This window comes from Ambystoma mexicanum, chromosome 11 (genome assembly GCF_040938575.1).
Source record: "Ambystoma mexicanum isolate Mex_15411 chromosome 11, UKY_AmexF1_1, whole genome shotgun sequence".
Lineage (NCBI taxonomy): Eukaryota > Metazoa > Chordata > Amphibia > Caudata > Ambystomatidae > Ambystoma > Ambystoma mexicanum.
In genome coordinates, this window is record NC_090934.1 from 1,407,529,043 (window position 1) to 1,407,552,530 (window position 23,488).

Here is a 23,488-nt window from a genome sequence, read left to right on the forward strand (position 1 = left end):
ACACCCACTTCACAAGCCGGTTCCATGAGACAATGAGAATTGTTTTCTGACCCCTAAAATACTTTTCCCAAATATTCTAGGAGGGGTTTAATTTTATATTATAAACTCCAATCCTAGAATATTTGGGGAAAGTGTTTGATTTTACTAAGGGTGCATTTTTGGGGGAAATGTCGCCCCCTTGTGTCCATTTCCCAGGTGACCATCACTGGACGCCCACAAGCCAATTAAAGAACCGCCTATTACAATACATGCAGAAAGGTTGCTTAAACGACGATTCAAAATACAGTAAACTATAAACAAAAGAAAGATAGCTCAAAATGACCATCTCAAGCATCAGTGGGCATTGATAACACAGGAACCAGGCCGCACAACGTTCACTCACCCCTACTCGCTGGCGAGTGATTACTCAGTCTTGGCAAGTAATAATTGGTGTGCTATGCTCATAAAGAGAATCAGCATTTACAAATTAGTTCGAGTGACTCGTGCCAATTTAGCAGCCCACACATGTTCAACCCAACATTCAAGAGCAGTAAGAAAGTGAATGCACTGCCACCAGGATTTATTGGGGCATTCAGGGGAAGAATTTGGCAACTCCTTGGGAACATAGGCAACTTCTCCTGCGTCAGACCCATTTTCTGACTCCCTGAACAGGGGTTACTATAGTGACTTAATGTACCCCTTCCTTCTGTACTGATGTGGGGGGTAGGTGGGAGAGGGGTGTTGATTCTGTTGTGCCTTCACTTCCTTCTATTCTTTAATTCTTTATGAGATCATTCATGTAGGTTTACTCATCTCCTCTCCCTCAATTAGTTTGGGCCAGAACTTTGGTTTGTTATACACGCATGTTATGATACATTGTGTTGTGTAATGCATACCATTGCAAATACGAACTAGCAAAATTTCGACTGAACTTAATTAACACCAGAGTAAGTCAAGCCATAAGAGCTCGGAAAATGACAGTGACACTCAGTTGCCGCTTCTGCAATAAACAGCAAGTGACTCTTAAACATCTCACATTGTACTGTGAAACCCTGAAAGACCTGAGATCCTTGCACTTAGGAAACTTAGTTCACCAATACTCCACCTTATGCGGAGAAGACCTATGGCGAAAATTCTATAACCCTTGTGAAAAAGACATTTTTGGGTTAAACGTTTTACAAAATCTTGAAAGTTTGCTAAAGGTCAGATAAATAGGATGGAGCTTGTCTAGAAGTAAGATGTTGGTGTGTTAAGGAAGCTGAGGGGATAAAGAGTAATCCCAGAAACCTTGGTACGATAGAAATTAATCCTCTTAACTGAACTGTGTCTGGGAAAGTTGGAATCATAGGGTGAATAAGAGGTGGTCATCTGTAGCAAGGCAGTGGCCTCAGTACCCGGAGAGTCGGTAGTATTTTGTTACGACTCGGCTTTCATAACACTCTGTAAGAGGGGGGATGGGAATTCTTTTAAAAAAGTTTTGTATAAACTAAATGAAAATAATAATAATTTAAAAAAAAGAACTAGCAAAACATTAGTGGTCATGTCGATTTGTACAAGGCAGACAATGGCGCTCCCCACATGTGCAATTAATTAAATATAAGTGAGCAGCACTCGGTTCAGGTAAAGCAGTACCTGCTCACCCTGCCACCCTCCTGCACTGTGTCCGGGCCACACCTTGCACTGGGGTCTGTATCTGTACCCATACAGGCCCTCCCAGCCCCTTATTTCTTCCTGCACTTATAAGACCTACCCTGGCTGCTGCCTTAAACCCAGCACTTGCCACTGCTGGATGCACTACCACTGTTTGTTGCATTATTTATTTATTTATTATTATTTATCTGTTTCTCCTTTGCTCAGCACTTTCCACTTCTCCCCCTTCCATGCACTTTTCCCCACCCCTCTCCCATGCACTTGCACGTACTCAATGTCACTGAGCCTAGTAAGATAGTTGTTTTTGTTCTCCCCTGTCCCCCTCCCTTGCCACGCTCTGAAACACTTGTGTACGAGCACGATAGAAATAAAATATCAATATCACATCACCCAAAGTAAATTTTGGATCACAGTCTACAATACTTCTAAGCCTAGTATTATCCTGACGCTATCTATCATCGGGATGAGGTAACTGCAGCCCAGGATGAGCAGGGAGACAACGTTCGATTATGCAGACAGTCGTCCAAGAGTGCCCAGCCTCGGGCCAAGAGGAATTCAATCCCCCCACCCAATCTACCATTTCCTAAGCAGGTCTGAAGACCTTCCAGTCACTCCAGTGGAGCCACAAACCAAACGTCACCCTCACTCAAGAACGCCTGTAGCTTCTTGCAGCTTTCTTCTCATTGTAACATGGTCCTTTATGGCTGAAACACTGTCCTCCACAGCCACTTTGGTCATCACTTGAATACACTTAGGGAGTGCTGGAAAGCCACAGAGCCTAGACTTGAGGTGTCAGACAACATCTGCATACAATACTTATGATAGACATTTGCCCTCTAAGAGTGTTGCCTTTAATGTTACTGTTTGCTGCAGTATTTAACAAGGTTACCTCAAATGCAATTCTCTTCTACTGCTTTCCAGTGGCCTTTTCACCAATTCACTACATACAACAGGGAACCCTTCTCCAGCCGAGGCCAATCTGATATGCCTTTGGCTGGGAAGAGCACGTCCAATTCACTACATACAACAGGGAACCCTTCTCCAGCCGAGGCCAATCTGATATGCCTTTGGCTGGGAAGAGCCCGACCAATTCACTACATACAACAGGGAACCCTTCTCCAGCCGAGGCCAATCTGATATGCCTTTGGCTGGGAAGAGCCCGTCCAATTCACTAGATACAACAGGGAACCCTTCTCCAGCCGAGGCCAATCTGATATGCCTTTGGCTAGGAAGATCAGGTCTGTTAAACTCCCCTTTTCTGCTCACTGGCCCTGACTCTAGCACCTCCATCTGCAGGCTTGGCTTTACCAGAGCCCGATCTGGCCATTAGCTGGAGGGGGTTCCAATACAATTATCTGGTTAGTTGCTGCCATTACTTCTAGGGACTTTTGAGCACGCCTCAAAGCAATCGCGAATACAAAACATTAATTAATGCACTACCGCCAGCACACTAGTAATGGGCGCCACTAAAACATTCCACAGACTAGTGAGGGACTCCCTCATCCCTTTTCTATTACATTTCTTCTGGTCAACAAACTAAAAGATTCTGAACGATCACCATCATCCTTATATTTTCATTTCCCTACATGTACTTTCTTTGTCTCCCTGAGTGTTTCACCTCTTCTCCTTTCCTGCAGTTGTTGGTCAACTTTCCTTTTCACAACACACACCACAGAAAGATTGGCACACTGAGTGGGGGGGTCACCATTTACCTCTACATGGACAAGGCTTGGTACTTTAAGACCACTGTGGTGGTGATGTGCACAGCATAAAAGACATAACACAACATAAAAGAAGGTAAAGCTGGCAGAAATGTATAGTCAAACAACAATAGGGGGCCTAGAAGAAGAGTTGCCCCTAGACTACACAGTTTCCTGGGTATGCAGTAATAAAAATAAATTGTGTCAAAAATGCTGCTTGACCCGGTAAAGGTGTACCCCATTATACCATTTAAGGGAAGCGGAAGTTGCGGGGGTGTGCCCCGCTCCCCTTAAATGGTATAATGGGTCTGGTGGTTGCGGGGGCGTCCCCCGCATCCTTTACATAGATCGTGGCGACAAAACCACTGCCCTTTTGCATCGATTTTTTGTGTAAATGGCTATTTTTGCTGCGATTTTAACACATGGAACAGTTTCCTGGGCCTACATATGCAACATTCTTAATGTAATGGCAGCAGGCAGAGCTGGGAATTGTCAGCCAAGGAGAACATGTAAAATTACTTTGTCAATCCCCATAAACCTATCCTCGTGCATTAGTCAAATTATTCAATTTCTCACTCAAGGGCATTAACCATTTAAGTGCCCTTAGGGTAAATTATATAAATAAAAACACGATTTAATAGTGGAAGGAGCTCTGGCCCATAAGATAATCTCTCTGCATGAAAGGGGCTTGGTCGAATAAACATGCCATGTGACCTGTGGAAGGTTGGAGGGAGAAAAATCTGGTGAGCTTTGGAGAGGACCAGCAGGTACATGAACCAGTATACTCTGGGACACGCTGGAGCAATCAGGATCAGTCTTCAAAGCTACATCCTTACCACCTGCAGTACCCTCGGGAGTAGCAGGAAAGAAAGAAACGCATAGAGGAACTTGTCAGCCCATGAGATGGAGAACAGTTACCCGAGGCTGACCTACCATAGAAACCTGCTAACAACTTGGAGTATTCCCTGGTGGCCAACAAGTCTATCTTTGACCGTTCCCATACGAAAGACATTTCCACTTGGTATTGGTTCAACTACCACTCATGGCAGGATTGCCCCTCTGCTCAGAGAGTCTCTGATGGAATTGCTGGCTCCCGGGAGTTGCCAGGGAACAATGAACATCCACTGGTGCAGTACCCGTTTCCATAGAGGCTGCACTTCGGTAGAGAGTACTTTCAGTCGCATACCCCCTTGCCTCCTGATCGAAAACACTGAGAATGTTAAACACCTTTCCTTTAACAGAGGGCAGGAACATCTTTAGTGCCCAGAGGTCTTGACTGAGCTCGAGAACATTGATGTGTAGTGTCTTTTCGGCAGGCGACAATAGCCAGTTTGGTGCAAGTCCTCCGAGTGGGTCCCTACTCCCCATCCTTAAATAGAAGCATCTCATCACATACTTCCAGTTTCAGTTCCGTAAATGGCAACCCTTTGGGTAAAATTGCTCTCCATTTTCTACAAGCCAATGCTGTCAGGCATTCATGGGCCCTGGTGTGCCAATGGACAGGCACAGAAGACAAGTCCTCCCAGGCTGCGTATATTAGGTGTAACCCAGGAGGAGAAAACGGAGTCTAACTGTTTGAAGTACGCTTCTTCCCACCCTTGTCTGGCAGGGTGAAGACCCAGCCTTCCACATCCTTGTGGACAGGGTAAAGAGGGGAACTCCAGCAAACCAGTCGAAGCCCCGAGGAGTGCACTGCCCGCCCTCTGCATCATACAAACGCAGCAGAGGAAAGCAGCAGTAAATAACAGCAGCATCTCCATGGCAACTGTAACCACGCATAGGACCCGAGGCTACAGGGCCTTTCAGAAGAAGGGGAGGTGTACAGCGGATGCAGTGTTGTCGTCGGCAGCTCGCCATCCCGACTGAAAGACATTGATCTGGCATGGCCCGCATGCTGTGAGGCAGTGCCCCATGGGGTGGACAGGGCACAACAAAGAGGAGGACATTGCCTGGGGCAGATTTGCTCCATTCACCCACAAGAGATACTGCAATGGATGCAATTAACTGTAGCACCATGGGGAACTATAATTATGCAATGTTTTTATATGTATGTTGGTTTGAGTGTGTATGTGCAGGATATGTATCGTTCTTGAGACAGTGGTGAATTTAATTAAGTTGGTGATTTACATCGAATCGGTTAGGAGTTTTGGTAAGTGTCAGCTAAGGAGTATCCTGGCATGAGCAGGGACGAATTAGTGGTAGCCTGCCAATGGCTGCCTAGTGGGTGGGACCACCCACTGGGGCCATCTCCTGGCTCTCCCCTACCAAGGGTGGTGCCAGGAAAGAAGGGGGCTGTTCCAGCAGTAACACACGTGGGGTCCACCTTCCACCCCTCTTAACTAGGGTGGGCTAACTGGGCAGATCCCAAAGAAGGAAAAATCACACCATGGGAATAGAGAAGGCTTTTAAGAGGTGGTCATTATATAAGATTATTGCATTTTGTAAATAAAAAAGGGTCCCCGTTGGGATTCCTAAAAAAAAGATATACATATCAACCTCAGTGTATGCCACTTGGTGTGGAAGAAGGTACTTACATCACTTACCTGTATTTGCTGGTTTCATAGCATCCCTTCCTAATCAGCTGGTCTTGGGGTGGCTGTTTCCTGTGGGGTCTGCCACTGGCCTGCAGTAAGGAAGTTGGACTCCCTTACTCTGACTGGGGCCAGAAAAGCAAGGACTACAAACAGAAGACTGCAGTCCTTGATGGAAACTTCAACAAAATACAGTAGTTTATGGAGATGCCTGCAATGCCAGACATTCTTCCACAAGGTGGGAGTGGTGGTCCTCCTCCTGCAGAGATTCTTTGATTAGCCAATTGTGTAGGTATGGGTACACATGCAGCCCTTCTCTCATGAGAAGCGTGGCTACCAGAGGCTCTGTTTGCCGATCTCAGGTGAAAAGGAAGTACCATGAACTGATAATGCTGTTCCCACTAGCTTGAAGGTAGTACTTAGGGTGTATTGGGTAGATTGCAATGTGGACATAAGCATCCTCCATGTCTAGGGACAAGAGGAAGTCTACATTTTGAGTATGTCTCAGAAATCTTTGTAAGGTTACCATTTGGAATGACTGGGACCTCAGAGATAAATCCAGGATGGGCCTCAAATCCCACTGACTTCTTGCAAATCAGAAAGTAACGGGAATAGATCCCTTGCTTTTGCAGACTTTTTCAAACCTGCTCTATGGCAAGATTTGCGCAGTAGATCCCTTTCTGTAGTAGGACATCCATCCACACTGTACTTGTAGGAATGAAAGAAGAAGGATGAAAAGTTCTGGAGAAACCATGTCTATAATGAAATGGCTCATACTGGCTGTGATAATGAAGAGTACTCTGGGATTGTGATGTCTGTTTTAATTCTTAGGTGCGTGCAATCTATATTTTGAGAAAGTAGTCTTCCCCATCAATGGGCATATATGCCACTTTGGTCTGGACAGTGTGGGGCGATCAGACGGAGTGTGTACAATAGGTCAAACCCTTGATTTTTTTTGTTATTGGGATACATATACAAGAGGAATTACATTATCGATATACAGGAATCACAGACTACCTCCTTCTCCTGTATTTAAATGAGTTAGACCAACAACAGCTGATAACTACTGACTATAATATCAACAGACAAGAGACCAAATACAGGGTCCTAAACCATTGATGTTTATCATGCAAATAGCAAAATTCATTTCACAGGCATATAGTTTTACCAAAGGTTCAATTATTCACCAACGACAGTGTTTTACAAATTTCCGGTCGATTTTTGAACGTCTTTGATCAAAGCTTCAGAGACAGGAAAAAGCATCTCTGTTTCCTTCCTTTTGAGTTCAAACAATCATAGACAGTGTATAGAAATGCAAATATTCCACTTATATATTTTTCATTGCACTGTCATTCGTTTCAGTCTCTTTCCTGCCTACCTTAATCTCTGCAAGACCTCTAGTGCTCGTTGTCTCGATATCTTATTACCAAAGGATGTTTGAGAAAGTGTTGTGTTGACACACTGCGTTTCGGCCTATCAATCGAAATCTAGACCCCCATCCCAGGTGGGATTCCCTCATCAATTTCAAGCAGGCCTTCGTCAGGACAGAGAATCGTTGTTGTTTCAATGATCCTCAATCTTCTAACCCCAAAAATCATTCAGGGATTCTTGTTCAGTATGCATAACAGGGACAGACCTCTTAATGAGAGGCCATTGTCTCATACAGCTTTTTCTCCCTTAATAAAGGGGGCACTGTTGCCATCAGTTTAGTATCCTTGTTCTTTCTTTCTTTTATCTGTGTACCAATCTCCTTGATGGAAAGTAGGTGTGTCTAAATATACTCAGGGAACGGCACATGGTCTCCTGAGTCAGCTGTGCCTTTACCGCCTGGAGGAGGGGCACGATTGTTTCACGTGGTACTTTGACGCGATCCGAGAGTCCCGCTTTTCAAAAATCGACCGAACATTTGTAAAACACTGTTCTTGGTATATAATTGAATCTTTGGTACAAAATATATGCCTGTATTGTATACTAACTCTTGAAGAATTAAATCAATTGATGTATGAGAGTATGAATTGTATTATGTGATTTTTTTAGAAATAAAACTCTCAGTGAAAGAGGGGTTTGTGAAATGAATTTTGCTGTTTGCATAATAAACATCAATGGTTTAGGACCCTGTATTCGGTCTCTTGTTTGTTGATATAATAGTCAGCAGTTATCAGCTATTGTTGGTCTAAAGCATTCAAATACAGGAGAAGGAGGTAGTCTGTGGGTCAGAAGGAGGACACAGGCACTTTGAGGACATTTTATCTTGTCTTCATTAAAGAAATAAAAATAAGGCCTATTCCCTACCGCTATGGGGCGTTTCCTACCTACTTTACTAAGGTGCTCGTCGGTCGTCTCTGAATGTCCAAAAAGAATAAGTCCTCTGTCCAAAAAACGAATACTATCTGACCCTATCGCTTATACAAACAGAAACATGGGCAGGCAAAAGACTCCCTTCTCCTGCTGCGTGCTTTCCGCACTGGTCTTATTTGCAAAGAACAACTTCTTAATATATGGTTTTTCAATGGTCCTTGGCGACTTCTTCTCAGTTCGTGCAACTCTTTCCTAAGGTTGCAATATTTGCTTTCCACTTTAAGATTGCTTCGCCTTGACTCTGATTGTCTTATCATAAAGTCTGCCTGGGACTTCAATTCTTCAAACTCTCTTTCTTAGCTCCCAATCTTCTGCTTTCGACAAAGGATTTGATTTCCCCTCTTCCCAGGGTAGAGATCTACCTGCTTTATTATTCACTCTTTTTGTTATCTCTATTTGCTTTCCCTCATTGCAAGTATTCAGATTCATTAATGTTGGTTTTAATCTCTTCTAGCTTTCATTGAGATCATTCTTTTTTTTAGTTTTTTTTTTAATATGTATTTTTTATTGTATTTTCCGATTTAACATCATAAAACATACATTCTTCTTATAAACATACAACCTGTATGACCAGTGGAACAGTCCCTGGTCAGGTAAAAAGAAAACGAGAAAGAAAGGAAGAGAGAGAAGAAAAGGAAGAAAAAGAGAAAGAAAAAGAGGAAAGGGTCTTGCGGTGTCCGTTGTTTCTCACGCTACATGCCAGATTAGAGTACTTTTGCACATTGCACATTGTGCCCCACCATCCATTGCTCAGGTTGGTGCAGTCACTGGGCTTCCTCCCATTTGTTTCATATCTTATCTGCTTTCCTCGGGCATCCCCTGGCTGCATATACTCTCCTTTCCATCGCGATGTATATGTTGACGTCTGTCACCCATTGTTCGTACTGCGGCGTACTTTCCGAACCCCATAGTTGTGCAATGTTCCTTTTAATAATTGCCGAGGTCGTCGATAAAAGCAACTTCTCATTTAGATGCCTCTCCCTCCTCCTCTATCCCGAGCAGGAGTAGCTTTGGGTCTCTGTGTATCGTTCTCCCCAGTACCCGTGAGAGTTCATCGCAACATTTTTGCCAGTATTGTCGTATATGGTTGCAGTCCCATAGTATGTGAAAGAAGGTTCCCTCCTCCCTCTTGCATCGGAGACAGTGTGGGTCGGATGTTTTCCCCCAGCGATATAATGCCACCCTGGGGTAGTAAATCCTATGCAGAATTTTTAGTTGGACAAGTCTAAGTCTGGCCGAAATGGCCACCTCCCGAGGGTACATGAGGGCCCCCACCCAGTCCTCTGGCTGTATGAGTCCTAAGTCTCCCTCCCATTTGCCCCTTAGGCTGGTTAGTTCAGTGGTGGCAAAGGAAGTGATGACATTATACTTGGTGGACGTTACTCTGGCCTCTATGCTTGCCTCCACTATGTTTCTTTCGAGGGGAGTTCTTTCGGCCATGTCTTCAAGTGCCGGGAGGTGGGCTTGTAGGGCATGTTGCATCTGCGCATATTGGAACCGTTCAGTGCCTGGGAGGTGAAATCTGGACTCTAGGGTTTCAAAGGACACCAATTTGCCCCCTTCTACGATATCGCCCACCATACTGATATCACGTTGTGACCATGTACGCCATCTCGGCAGTTTGTTTACCTTGGGTAGATTCCTGTTGTTCCACAGAGGCTGTAGTGGAGTGATCTTCCCCTCCCATCCCAGGAACTTGTGCGCGTTTGTCCATACTCGGGCAATGTGTGATAGCATAGATTGTGGGGCTGAGTTACGAATCGCTTTGTAGAGGAGTTCAGTTTGAGGTCTAGCGCGTTCTCTGGCACTCCCCAGTTTATTGTGTGGCAACGTGGTGTCCCCGTGCAGCAAGTCGTTGACCACTGCCATTTGACTAGCCCAGTACTAGGACTGTAGGCGGGGGAGCCCTATCCCTCCTTCCCAAATGGAGCGTTGCAGAGTACCCAGCGCAATACGTGAATGTCCATTATTCCAGAGGAGCTTCCTCAGTGTGTTGTCTATCTTTTTAAATTCTTTCGCCGGGATGTGTAGTGGGGCATTTTGTAGAATGTATAGGAAGCATGGAAGAGCCATCATTTTTAACAATGCTGCCCTTCCCAGTAGGGTCAATGGGAGGGAGACCCAGTGTCTAGCATCTTCTATGAATCTGGTTGTTATCGGGTGGAGATTGTTGGCCACGTACCTGCTCAGGTCGTTAGTGATTTGTATGCCAAGGTATTTAAACAGCTCGGTTTCTAAGCGGAAGGGACAGTTGGCTGGTGGTATAAAAGTTGTAGTGCCTATTGGGAACAGTATTGATTTGGGCCAGTTTACCCTTAGCCCGCTCAAAGTACTGTAGCTGTCCAGTATGGCTACAATCGTGGGGCAGGCTTGGTGTGGGTCTTTTAAGTAAAGAAGCAGGTCATCCGCGTACAGGGTGACCCTATCCTCACGCCCATCTTCCCACTGGATACCACACCAGGCCGGTGACGTTCTCAGTGCCTCAGCTAGCGGTTCCGCAGCCAGGGCAAATATCATGGCGGATAATGGGCATCCCTGTCTAGTTCCCTTCCCGAGCTTAAAGGTGTGCGATGGCCACCCATTCACTCTCATTTGTGCCTCGGGGGATTCATATAGGAGTTGCACCCAGCTCAGAAACTGGGGACCAAACCCCATCCGGCCCATTATTTCCCAGCTTGCCTCCCAGTACACTGAGTCGAAAGCCTTTTCGAAGTCAATCGCTAGTACAGCCAGGGGGCCGCGGGCGGAGTGTGCATTCTCTATTACGGTGTGTAGCCTATGAATGTTCATGCGGGTCGACCGTTTCGGCATAAATCCGCACTGGTCGGGGTGAATTAGTGTTGTGATGACCTTTTGTAAGCGGTTGGCCAGTACTTTTGCTAGTATTTTGGTCTCACTATTGATAAGTGAGATTGGTCGATATGAGCTACAGAGGTCTGGCGGTTTGTCTGCTTTAGGAATCACTATTAACGTGGCTTTCCGGAAGTCCGCCGGTAGGCGTCCTCTCTCCTTGCACTGTAGGAACATTCGCAGTAGGTGGGGGGCAATTTCATTTGTACCGAGTTTACGCCACGTCTCAATCGGGAAGCCATTTGGCCCTGGTGTCTTTCTCCTCTGTGATATCTTTCTCAAGTAGAGCCTGCTGTTCAGCGCTTAGAGTGGGGAGGGCCATGTCATCTAGTACCGATCTATCGATGGGCGATGTGGGCGGCCTGTAAAGCTCCGTATAGTAGGCTGCGAAGCCCTCAGCTATGTCGCGGCCGGTCAGTAAGGGTTCAGCTCCTTCTGATCTTAACGCCCTGACCTGGCCGTTGCCCGTTTCACATTTCTCTAGCCATGCCAGAATTTTGCCGGCTTTATCACTGGTCTCATATATTCTAGCTCTCGTCGTCATATGTGCCTGCCTAGCGTTGTCTAACGCAACCTTCTGTAAACGTTTTTGGGAAAGTGTTAGTGCTCGATTTGTTTCTGGTTGGTCTAGTGCTAGGTGGTTGAGTTCAGCCTGGGTCACTTGTGCTTCGGCTTCTACCAATTTCAGTTGGTGTTTCTTTCGGTGTGCAGCGGACCATGCTAAGATCTCACCTCTCAGCACCGGTTTAAGTGCCTCCCACAGGGTCTCCGGATCATCTACTGATCCTGTGTTTAACTCAGAGTAAGTTTTTGTCGTTTGTTGTATGTGCTCCAGAAAATCTGGGAGGCCTAAGTAATAATTATTTAAGCGCCAGGAGGGGGGCAGACGTCGTCTAGCCATATTAAGCTCGATTAGCAGGGGGGAGTGGTCCGATATGCCGCGCGGCAGTAGAGTTGCTTTTGTGGCCCTGTGAGCCTCCGGCCCGGGCAGAAAGAAGTAGTCTAATCGCGATAAGGAGGCGTGTACCCCCGAGTGGAAAGAGTATTCCCTTGTGTCTGGGTGTAGGTCGCGCCACACGTCCTGCAGTCCCATAGCTGTGGTGAACGCTGCTAATTTGGTGCAAACAGTGGGGTTTCTTCCTCTCAAGTGTGAGCGGTCCATCCCCACCTCCATGACTTTGTTGAAGTCACCCCCAATAATCAATAGGTCTGAGTTATCTCCCGAGATCAGAGGTGTAATGTCCTGTAGCAGGGTGGTGAGCAGTGTCGGTGGCGAGTAGACCCCGAGTAGGGCTATCGTCTGGTTCCATAGTGTTCCAGTAATAAGTGTGTACCTGCCGCCAGTGTCTTGGGTCACCCGTGTCATGGTCAGGGGTAATCGTTTGTTTATTAATATAAGCACCCCACGGGAGCCTGTGGTGAACCCAGCATGTATTGCAATTCTGTAGTTGGTGCGTTTGAATAGGGTACATGTAGTGCCTGCTAAATGGGTTTCAGTTAGGAAGGCTATGTCTGGTGTGTGGCGATTTAGGAGTTATGTGATAAATCGTCTCTTGATTCCACCTCCCATCCCATTAACATTCCAGGTTAGGAGTCGTAGGGTCCTGGTATCAGTGTTAGTGGAGGCCATTTGGTAAAGAGTGCGGGTTGATCACTGGCTGATAGCACCGTGTGCACATGCCGCTTGCTGATAGTGTTGTGGCATAGCGTTCTAGGTTTGAACTTTGGACCCTTTTCTGAACAAAACCCTTATTAAACAAACTTCCCATCCCCCACCCTATACTCCTAACTCGAAGCATCAGTCGTCCGAACATTCAACGAAACAAACCTCAGCTAACCGTGGCTGAGTGCGCCCGCTAACAAATGAACAAATAAACTATTCGGGGTTGCGTCTCTATGTGTAGGCTCCGGTCGTGTCCCGGTGCGGTGTCACACCAGGGGAAGGGGGGGGGCTTCCATCTGGGCTGGCCGCTTAGCTGTGTGCCTCTTCGCGGCTAGTCTGTATACATATTCAGTAAAAGGTTGTTATAAAGTACCTTAAGCCCCGCACGGTCGGGTCTCGAGTGTTTCTGTTCGCATCTTTTTCGGGAGTCGGTGCTGTTATCCCTGCAGTTGTGGTGCGATTCCCGGTGCAGGCGGTTGTTGATCTGGCGGTTCAGGACCCGGCCGGGCACGGGGTGTTCTGTTTCTGTTGCCCCTCCTTGCTGTCCAGTCTCCCTCGATGTGTTGTTCCGCCCATCTCCTCGCCTCTCCGGGGTCGGTGAAGTGGACTGTTGTGCCTCGATGGTAGATTTTAAGTTGGGCAGGGAACATCAGGCCATATTTCACTTTGAGGGATTGTAGTTGTTTTTTCAATGGGTCAAACGATTGTCTAGCCTTTTGCACTTCCCTGGTGTATTCTGGGAAGAATGCTATTTTGGATCCGTTATAGGTGAGGGTGCCTTTCGCCCTTGCGGACTGGATCAGCGCATCACAATCACGGTAGTTTAAAAGTTTGGCGATCACTGTGCGAGGCGGGGCGCCCGGAATTGGGCGGCCCGTCGGCACTCGGTGGGCACGTTCAATGGAAAAGAAATTGGAGAACGTATTGTCTTCAAACATGTCTGTAAGCCACTGTTCCAGAAATAGCTCCATATGTGGGCCTTCCGCTTTCTCCGGCAGCCCCAGGATCCTTACGTTATTACGCCTGGATCTGCCCTCGCTCTCATCCACTCGCTCCTCCATGGTTTTCAATCGTGTTGTGACTCTAGCCAACTGCTGTTCTATGTTCCTTATTCCATCCTCCGCACCGGAGATGCTTTGTTCTGCCTCGCCGGTGCGCGATGTCAGCTTCTGGAGGTCGTGTCGCAGGAGGGAAACGTCCATGCTGATGCCATCCATTTTCTGCTCCATGGAGGCGCGCAAGTCGGCTATGGCCGCCATGATGTCCTTTAGGGAAATCGTGCCCTCTGTTTCCGCCATGGCGTCTGCTTGGTCATGTTCTTGCTCTGGCTGGCCGTTAGCTGTTGGCGTGGTAAATTGATCTATCCTGCTCTGGGATATCAATCTTCTGGACTTGTCTTTGCCCATGTCGAGTGCCAATGTGTATCGCAGTCCGGACTGCTGTAGAGGGGTGGCGGCAATACTTTTCACCAGTCTCGGCACCAGGGCAGTCCTCTGTGCCCCACTCGGCGGGGCCGTTTCACCTCGCTCGCCGCGGTGTGTGGTGGGCAACCAGTTTGCCTCCCCAGCCAGATCACGGGCCCCTTTCCACCAACCCCGACCGTGCCGTGCTGAGCGGGACGTGCGGTAAGTTTCTCGCCCTCACCGGCCAGAGCCTCTCCACAGACCACACAGGGGCTGCCACCCAGCAGCTTTGTTGATTTATGTAGGCTTAGCGAACAAGTCGTTTTGCTGTGCGGTCTGCGGTGGATAGTCGCGGTTCTCCCTCAAAGTGCCTTCCCGCCATCCCGCTTCACTCCGGTGAGCGCGGCCATCTTGATCGTGCGATGCCGCGAGCGTGGCGCCTACTTTCCGCCGCTCCAAACTCACTCAAAACCGTGCGTTTCGACCTGGAACTTTCTCTGCGTGTGCCAGGGGCACTTGCCTTCAGGAGGGTATGTGTTTTGGAGGATTTGCCACTCGTAGCAGGCTATTTATTCAGACTGTTTGCTGCGGCCGTCGGAGCGCCAGGAACTCACGTCCTCATCGTCCCGTTGCTGGCCACGCCCCCCCATTGAGATAATTCTTGATAGATATTTCACTTTCATTCATTCACCTCCCTTCCAGGGAATGCCATTATTCTCTTTATCACGTTATGACTGTTCAGATTTGGCTAGGATATCCTACTTTCATTCACCACCCTTCCAGGGAACATTATTATCTTGGCTCAGTTATCACAGTTCAGATTTATCAAGTTTACGTTCCTGTTTTTCTCATTCGTACTGAGACGTGTTTTCTGGTTCTTATAATGATCATCGGTTGCTTCCAGTGCCTTCAAATGTCCCCAGTTACCTTCCTTATTATCAGGGAACATGTCTGGGGTGCTCACTGGCCTTCCCTCACTTCCGTTCCTCCACCGCACTGTCAAGCCGTTCCCCTCAGTGTCCTTGTTAGGCGGTCTTCGTTCTTCCTCTCGGCTTCTCTATATTTCAAAGGCGAGTCGTGCTGCTTTCTGCGGCTTTCTTACGGCAGTATTGGCAATGTTATGAGGGCAGGCTGCCCACCACAATGCTTTCGGGGTCGCGTCAACACCAACTCTTAAGCCCCACTTGGCTCGGCTTCGCTCATGCTATGCTGAACTCTCAGCTTTCCATATGCTGCTTCCCAGCAACTTTGGATTTGACAGGCTCTGCGTCCTGCTGCGACACCGCCTCCTCCCAGGTTCATGTTTTGAGGGGACATCCCCTGCTTCAACAGTCTTTCCTCTCGTCCCTCGTCCCTCGTCTCTCTCCCTGACGAGTGCTCGTCTTCCCACCCACGCAACACAGTGAATTAGTTGATTTTGTTTAAAGAGGCAGTTTCTCTTTTGTCTGGTTAATAGCATCTGTTAGCTTCTTCTTTTGACCAGTTTTGCTACTGAACATTATTTGTTAGGTTTGACAGTCCCATATATGCCATCATGTTTCTTGTTTCAGAGAGTTCCTCACAGAAACAGTAGTCCTTGTCCCCTAATGGAGGGGGTTTCGGGGGGTCCCTCCCGGTGAGGTCCCACTTGCCTCGACCACTACGGAGGGTGTTACAAAGCAGGCTCTCCTCGGTAGCCTCACAGGGCGAGGGGGGCTCCCCCTTCGGGAGAAGAGACTATTTCCCTCGATTTGTCATAACATCCAGCGTGAAATTAGTGCTCTTTCATCCATCTACCTGAAACCAGAGCCAGCAATGTCCACTGTCACAGTGGTTACGTGGTAGATGCAGCTTCCCCTTCTCAGAGGAGTGACGAGGCTTCCTGTCTTATTTTCAAGCAAAAAATCCAAGAGTGATCTCAACTTGTACCATAGCTCCATGTTGTAACGCGCAAGAATGGCCATGTAATTTGCTCCTTTGATTGTGGTCACTGCTGTGGTCATTCTTTATTTGACAACTGCATCCAGCTGTTCCCCTTCTTGTCAGGGAGAATTGCACATGGGGAACAGGGGTTGGATGGCTTCTTCCTCGCCGCTGCAGAGTCCATAGAGTCTGGGCGTGGCTGCGTTTCTGACCTTTAAGGAGCGTTCAGGTGCCCCTTATTACACAAGACCTCCTGGCTGGGGCCTTGAAAGGGTTCCTCGTGATTACCAAAATGTCCTCCCAAATGTCTTCTGGGATAGGATAGAATTGTCTTAAAGGATTTCTCCCTGTGCTGCAACAGGAATACATCCTTCCTTTAATCTATCAGTAGTATGCCTAACATTTTCATCGGCATGGCCATTGTGCAGTGGAACTCTACGATTTCAGCAGGCAGCGAATTACTAGGCCGATACTCAATAGGCTCCCCATCAGCTGGAACCAGAGCTCCAAAGTCTTCAGAGTTATCGGTGTGGCTGCAGTGCTTAGAGGGACTGCTACCAACTGTGCCACAACCTGAGAATCAATGTACGAGTGTGTGTTGAATTGATTGCTTTCCGAGTTATTAGTATTGTCATCAACAAGGTAGTAGTCATCGTGGTTGAGCAGATAATTGACAAAACAGTCAGACTGTTTGGTAGGCTGTTTCGCCGGCAATGGTGAGTTGGATGCTTCCATTTTGGAAGTAGTCGACAGTTGCACATGTCCGTGGACTGAACAGCGACTTGTGAACAGTGTGTCCACTGTGGACAGACCTTTAGTCAGTGGTTCCACCCATTGGTGAACCTTTAGGCCAGAGAGTAGGATTTTTCTAGAAAACCCCAGATAGGATCTACCCTTTTTGCCCATTTCTCCTTGTAGGGGTCCTCTTGGAATTTCGCCATCTGATGTAGCTGCTCTTTCCAAGGGAAGGATAGGGCCAACATAAGCCGAGCTTCTGATCAGACATTGGTCCCCTTATCAAGTTATGCCACCAATCTCATGTGGTGATCTTTTAGGGTTTTAGTAGAAAAAAGTCTGACAAATGGAATAGGGTCCCATGTCATGGTCAGGATACAAACAGTATAAGCACTCTTCATGCTTATCCTCCATGTAGATGTTGTTTGGGTTGCAAGTGAAAAGACCTTCCTTTGCTTTCATGCTACCACTAGTGGGTAAGGTGACATCTCAGAGAACTGAAACCTGGGGAGAACAGCGAGATAATAATTCCTTCAATGTGGAGCTTTCCCTGAATGACAAGACTCCAAAACCCCTCAAATCTATCTGAAACTACTTTGAGAAATACTTGAAAGAAGAAGTCAGAAATCTAAAGAGGACTCTCAATTCTGAACGTGCAATAAGAAATCTGAGCATGACCTCCAAGGGAGAAGTTAAAGGAAAGGGTGCCTATTGGATGCAGAAAAGATGAGCAAATAATGACTCCTATAGATTACTAAAGTGCATCATGATTTCCACAACGCACACTGCTATTCATATAACAAGGATGCCCAGCTCAACATCATGTGAACCTATGAAAGATCCAATGCTGGACAATTAATATTCTGGAGTTTTACCTGGGGTCCAATATATGGAGGTGCCAATAAGCCACAAAACCTCCAGAACTGGCTAAGCACACTCCCCAGTCAGTCATTCATATAACATAACACTGTGTACAAACTTACAATTCTACAAATCTGTCTTGGAAACACAACCCAATTATCACAGACATAGCCACCTCCTCTCTTATGAAGATCTATGGTCCACCTAAGCAGGAATGACGAGCAGCCACATGATCACAAAGGATTTCCCCCACTGCAGCCAGCCCTTTATCTCCCACACCCTGTGTTAGTAGCATCTATTTCCTACTTTTCTATTCTCTATTATTCCACTTGCTAATTTTCTTGACTAAAGCACACTGAAGTCTGCAGGGAGTTCAGTGCCCCACCCTAGGGACAAGCCTAGACATCTGAAATGACTACGGTGTTGAATTGGTACAGTAAAAAAGCATATTAACATATCAGGGTAGGTACCAATACAAAACATTTACTGTTGTGTGATAAATACTGCTATGTCATCCAAACACAGGCATATGCCAAAATGACATAACATAACCTATAACTAAACATTCAGTTGAGTCATGAATACAAAATAACTATGTGGAGCTCTAAAGATATTCATCAGTACCTTATTGTGAGAAACCTGAAGGTACTCTCACATCTACTCCCCAGGGATCTTCTGTTCAGGTGGCCAGAGAAGAGCCATCGCTTTTTGATCCAGACCTTGGAGGTGGACTAGTGAGGGAGAATCACCTGGGTGGGGTGTCCTTGGGGATTAGAAAGACGGTACTTGAAGGCGAGACATGGTATCCCCCTTCACTAACACTGAGTTATCAGACCCTCCCTCAGTCTTAATGCAATATTGTCAGTCCTTTCCAGCTTTTCCTTGTAATCTTACTTCAAGTACTGAGACGAGGAAGAGACAACTAAGAGTAATGCACACTTCCTATTGGAAAAACACCATTATAGTACTGGAATGAAAAAAGAGGGAGCATGAACACTACTGAGCTGAAAGTCAGGCATGTCTAAGTAATAGGCTTAACTGGAGTCAGGCAAAACCAGCAAGCGAAGCACACCTGAATACCCTTGATGGGTTACAGGTGTATAAAAAGGGCGAGGAAAGCAGCAGAAAGAGCAGCAGGAAGGCTAGCCTAACCCGCGAGATCCAGAGAATGAGACGCTGAAGGACTGCAGAGCCCAACAGTGTCATTATATGGCGAGGGAGTCTGTCTCCAGGGAGCCGTGGAAAGTGGCGGTCCCTTCACAATGGCTAAGGAATGCTCATTCCCCTGAATGGAAGTATCAATTCAGGGATGTCCGAAGGGCAGACAGTGAAACCTTAGCATCAAGTCCCAGAAATCATAAGAACAAAGAAACAGAGGCGAAGGATGCTGAAACCGGGTAGTTTGAAAGGCGGGTGCCAGTAGTCTGGTGCGCATTTGAGCAAGACTGAGTTACATTGTATCGGAGTGGTCGCATGGAATCCGCAAGTTCATGAAAGCCTCTGATTGAGGCAGGGGAATTAACTGAAAGGAATGAAGTGTTTTGAAAGGGCTTTTTGTAGAAACACAAAATCATCATGATCTCGGTGGAGCGGTACATATTCAACAGTCTCTGAATAACTAAGAACATTGGGAAAGTAACCGCAGCCAAGGGGAGCCAGTGAAGTGTGAGCAAAATGCTGACGGGGCAGAAGCATGTGGAACAAAAGTGAAAGTTGTACCTGAAAGTCAACAAAGTACAATATGGGGAAAAGAGAGCTAAAGAAATATCAAGACGACGAACCATCAATCTATGAACTTGAAAGGTTTATTTGTACTCCACCAGAGACCAAAAAGCCCCAACAACTGGCAAAGGAGTGTGATAGCCATCCTGAAACAAGATAAAGCTGAAATATGGAGAACAATGATTTTGTGAAACTGTGCTTGAAGCTTGGGGGAGGGAACCCTGAGCTTATTTTGGAACATTGATTTGGGGAAGCTGTGCCTGAAACATTCGGAAGGATCCCTAATCTCTTTTGGAACACTGCTCTGTGAACGAGTATTTGAAGCTTGGGGAAGGGAATCCCAAGTCTTGACGGAACATTTGGAACCTGACATTATTGGAACTGTACCTTGAACTTGCGAAGGGAGCTAGAGACTGCTCCAGACTTTCTTTTGAACACTAAGTTAGAACTGTACACTATACTTATGTATTTGATGTGAGAGCAAGCATAGGTTTTGATACAGACAGACTCTTGATTTTGACTTATAGACACAGACTTTGCTAAGTTTCATTAGGTAGAGCAATTCCCACCATTGTTATAGAGCCAAGTTAGGCATTACACCCATCCTTACACCCATCCTGATATTTAATAAAGATTCTATTGTTGAATTCACACTCTGTTGTGTGTACTCTGTTGTGTGTGTCATCTCTTGATATCATGCCCGTCTGTCACTACGCCGAAAAAAGTAGATGTGTCACTGTCCACTTCTGTGCAATTAGCAAAAAGGCAAAACCTTAAAAAAAAAACAGAGGTTGTAAAAATAACATTTCCTTAACATAAAATAATAAAATTAAGTGCCTCTCATGAAGGTCGAACATGATACTGACATAAAATGCTCCTTTAAAATCACCTATGATGTAACATCAACCTATAAAAAAAAGGGTAATAAAAATGCGGAAAATAAAATAATTTCCCATCTGTAAAATGTCAGTAAAGCTTTATTGTCACACACACTAAAAGCAGCAAACATTACAACCATGAATGGAAAATAAATGTAACATTTATGGAAACATTGGCAGAAATTGTACTAATATAACGTCACTCCAATCCTGGAAGTGGGGAACATCACAACTCTCCCTAAAACAAATCGACACCCAAATCATCACACCAGCAAAAAATATGTAAAACATTACGCTCACAAAAATAAAATGGCAAATGTTACAATAGAATAGCTAAAAAAAATACATGTGCACACAAACCAAATATTACGTAATAAGCAAACTTAAGTAATCAAAAACAAATATTAATCAAATGTAAAAGAAGTTAAGGTTATCTCATTATTGGTGGTTTTAAAGTATAATTTTATTTGTGGCAGCATCATGTTAAAGGATAGTTCCGGGACTTTTTTTTTATTGTCCCTACGGGTCGGCCATGTGTTTGTAAGCATAAATCGGTAGATCGTAGGAAACTTTCCTATGGACCTTACCCGACTTTTCGCCCATTATCGCACTCGAAATCAGCCTCCATTTTGTGATAATCCTATCATTCCGCCGCATCGACCTGGCTCACCTGCCTTTGCGGCACTAAATCAAATCCCCCGCCCCTGAGCCTGACATCAGCAGACGCGTACTGCCCATTTCAAGCACGTCTCGTGTCAACAATCGCTGCGCCTCAGCTATTGACGTGTTGCCATGGAAATGGCAGGACGCCTCTTTCCCCAATAAGTATAAACAGACCGTTTCACAACACACAGCAGCAGATTTTCGATTCCATTCCTCTCTCTGTGTTACTTTGAGTATTCTGTGACTCGTTTCAGTGCTCTGGTCAGCTACCTTCGCCGCTTGTAGCCCGTGTGAACACCTGTACCATCTCTGTAAATTATTTTACTATCTTTACCGCACAATGGCCACAATAATGCCGTATATGTACGAGCCCGAGTACACCGAGGAGGAACTACTGGAAAGGCAAGCACGCGAAAACGATGGGGATTCGGACGGCAGTTGGGAGGACCAGTCAACGGATGAAGAGCCTGGACCATGTCGCATGGACGGCGTCTCCACCTGGTGCACGTGCAATCGGTGCGAGCTAATGCCAACTGAGGAGGAGAACTGCTGCTGCCGTGAAAATTCCGGGTGCTTGGCCTACATTTCGGAAAGCGAGCAAAGTCTGCAGGAAGGCGAGCAAAGTCCGCAATGCATCACCGAGCTGCCAGAGTTCAGGGAAGCCTGCCTCTCACGGACCGTGTTGAGGATGATGATGGTGCTTATGCACGAACTTCGCGGCACTGTTCGTCCGCGTAATCCGAGTAACGAGTAAGTATACTCTGTTTGTGATGTCAGTGATGCCACCACTATTTCATGGTCGTCTCCCACATATAAAATTACATTTACATATCATTCGAACGCATGTAAATTTGTTCCATATAGTGCATTTTCTAGATATAATTTTTTTCTAAGAAAAATGACATGTGTTACCTGAATCGACATTGATAAGAAAGTTTGGTCAGTTTAATACAGTTTGCATCTTTTTTTTTCACAGGTGGTACAGGCTGGTGGCCTATCGTTGCTTCACTTGGTGGCTTCACGGGAGGCTCGGACACCGCGTTCGGAGAGTAATACCTGCCTGTGCGGTACTTGCCATTAGACAACATTTCCCCAGTGACAGTGGACAATACCGCGGATTTTCCCTCGATGTGCTGCAACCTCAACTTTACAATGTGTAATGTTTATTATTTATGTTTAATTAAAATCTAAAATAAAGCCCAACATATATTTTAACAATGGTTGTTTTGATTTTTTAAATGAATCTAGTGTATATTCTCCTGGGAGGGTGAGGTATTTATAAACTCACCCCCCTGCATTCCATGTAGTAGATCCTGCAGCCATCCTCTTACATTCAGTTAGATGGCCTCTCCTTGGTGAGGCCCTGCGGCAAACTGGTCTTGTCTGCACGACCACCGCCCCGATCCACCCCCCTCCCTATCAAAGGCAGTTCGCACCGGGGTACTTGTGCTGGCAAGTGGAGCTGTCAGGGAGCGATAAAGGCCAAGAGGTGCCAAAGACCATGTACACTTCAAAGTGGTCTATAGAGCATGGGTTGTTGTTCCCATGTCTACCTACAGACCCCGTGTCTCCTGCCAAGCATCCCCCCTCACGCTGGACGGCCCCCTGCAATCCACATAAGTGTGTCTCCATTCACGAGTCTTCCTGTGTCTTGTCTGCACGACCACCGCCCCGATCCACCCCCCGCCCTATCAAAGGCAGTTCGCACCGGGGTACTTGTGCTGGCAAGTGGAGCTGTCAGGGAGCGATAAAGGCCAAGAGGTGCCAAAGACCATGTACACTTCAAAGTGGTCTATAGAGCATGGGTTGTTGTTCCCATGTCTACCTACAGACCCCGTGTCTCCTGCCAAGCATCCCCCCTCACGCTGGACGGCCCCCTGCAATCCACATAAGTGTGTCTCCATTCACGAGTCTTCCTGTGTCTTGTCTGCACGACCACCGCCCCGATCCACCCCCCGCCCTATCAAAGGCAGTTCGCACCGGGGTACTTGTGCTGGCAAGTGGAGCTGTCAGGGAGCGATAAAGGCCAAGAGGTGCCAAAGACCATGTACACTTCAAAGTGGTCTATAGAGCATGGGTTGTTGTTCCCATGTCTACCTACAGACCCCGTGTCTCCTGCCAAGCATCCCCCCTCACGCTGGACGGCCCCCTGCAATCCACATAAGTGTGTCTCCATTCACGAGTCTTCCTGTGTCTTGTCTGCACGACCACCGCCCCGATCCACCCCCCGCCCTATCAAAGGCAGTTCGCACCGGGGTACTTGTGCTGGCAAGTGGAGCTGTCAGGGAGCGATAAAGGCCAAGAGGTGCCAAAGACCATGTACACTTCAAAGTGGTCTATAGAGCATGGGTTGTTGTTCCCATGTCTACCTACAGACCCCGTGTCTCCTGCCAAGCATCCCCCCTCACGCTGGACGGCCCCCTGCAATCCACATAAGTGTGTCTCCATTCACGAGTCTTCCTGTGTCTTGTCTGCACGACCACCGCCCCGATCCACCCCCCGCCCTATCAAAGGCAGTTCGCACCGGGGTACTTGTGCTGGCAAGTGGAGCTGTCAGGGAGCGATAAAGGCCAAGAGGTGCCAAAGACCATGT

At 46.7% G+C, this 23,488-nt stretch overlaps 1 protein-coding gene across 1 annotated transcript in view; it reads right to left on the bottom strand.

The window, feature by feature from the left end:
• The window catches only part of LRRC28 (leucine rich repeat containing 28), a 379,410-nt gene that overhangs the window by 171,869 nt on the left and 184,053 nt on the right, over positions 1–23,488 (bottom strand). The gene's annotated exons all lie outside the window — the stretch shown is intronic.